Genomic DNA, 1,660 nt, shown 5'->3' on the forward strand with positions numbered 1-1,660 from the left:
TCAGACTACAAATCCCTTCTCACAACCCCTGAGGACTTTCCAGTGGTTGTGCGTAAAAGTACAACTTTGGACAATATTTATAACAAACAGACAGGTGAATATAATTAGAAAAACTCTTAAAAAGTTATATTTCTCCAGACTACGGTGTCCTGGAGGAGAAAAGTGCGCCCTCCCCCCCTACCCCTCCTGCTCTGTTCCCCCTGATTTGGTATGCGTTGGTCCCCACAGAGTTTGTATTGACCCCGGTCCATTGAGGCCTGCAGGCCCTCCAGTGCAGCTGTGCAGTGCAGTGCTGTGTTGTGTTGTTGTGGACGGGACGGGCCCAGGCAGGACTGTGCAGCACACACACACACACACACACACACTCATACCACAGTGATCACAGCTCGAACCCCCCCTGTGCTCGCTCTGGAATTCTCTTCTCCACTTCAATCAGCACACTTTGAAACGAGGGGAGCCGTTCCTGTCCAGTTCATTAATAACCGACTATTCCCGAGATCACAGGGTTTGATAGGGGGGTCTGTTGGTGGGAAGCCGGCCTGCGTCTCGCCCCTATGAATGCAGGAACTCCCACCATGATGTACCTGTGGGGTTATTGCAACCCAGCGGGGGCACCAGTCACTGACAAGCTGAGGCATTTTATGACACCTGTTGCTCTTGTTCAGGTGAGAGTGTGTTTGTGTGTGTGTGTGTGTGGAAACCCAGTGATACCTTTTCTTTTTTCTTTTCTTTAGCTTTTTCACTCAATTCTAAATCCACATCCCGCAATCTGCAAGTTATACATTCACAAAACCCAGCAGGATGTTCCAGCTTCAAGATGTTTTTCGAGGAGTCATTAATCGTGGGTGTTTTCCAGTGTTGTGGTGCAGTTTGCCAGCACTTTGCAAGCTCTGCCAATGTTTTGGTGTTGTTGCTACCGCGCAGGACTTTTGTTTGTATGTGGCTCCCTCACACCAGCGCCACCCCACACTACATTGCACAGAGAGAGAGAGAGAGAGAGGAGAAACTGTGGGGACTCCCAACCCCAAAAACCCTCCATGGCGCCCCTCCCCCCTCCTCTCCATCTCTCCATGCTGGGCAGGATGAATTAGCCCGGGACAAAAGGCTTTGTGGGCCGGCCATGAAAGGCCTATTAACCATACTGCATCCCCCAGAGGCCCTGCCCGCAGGACACTGCCTCCCAGAATGCCACTCTCTCAGCAGGCCGCAATCCCAGCATGCACTGCTTCCCTTCAGAGCTAACCCCTGTCACCCCCGAGCCTCACTATAGAGCCCCACACAGATTGTCATGTAGATGATTATAAATGCTGTTATGAAAGTAATGGAGAGTGAGACGGAGAGGGGGGGGGGTGTCAGCGGTGTGTGTGCATGTGGTGTGATTTGTGCATTTCACCAACAAAGAAGTCGAGGTAGATGGAGTGAGAGCGCCGGGTGAGTTTCGGGTGTCGGCTGTCAGGTGCGAATCTGTCCAGTGTGTCTCATGACTAAGGGAGCCGGGGCGTATTGTCCATCAGTGTGTGTAGAGTATGAGGTGATTTCTCCTCGAGGGTCTCAACCATGCGATGCCGTCTCCTCTCCGACCTCCTCACTCCATTGTTTAGCTGGGCGCCATGACAACGACCCGCTCTCTCCCTCTCTCTCTGTATCCTGCTGACCTTAG

Source organism: Thunnus maccoyii, chromosome 21 (assembly GCF_910596095.1).
Source record: "Thunnus maccoyii chromosome 21, fThuMac1.1, whole genome shotgun sequence".
NCBI classification, from domain to species: Eukaryota; Metazoa; Chordata; class Actinopteri; order Scombriformes; family Scombridae; genus Thunnus; species Thunnus maccoyii.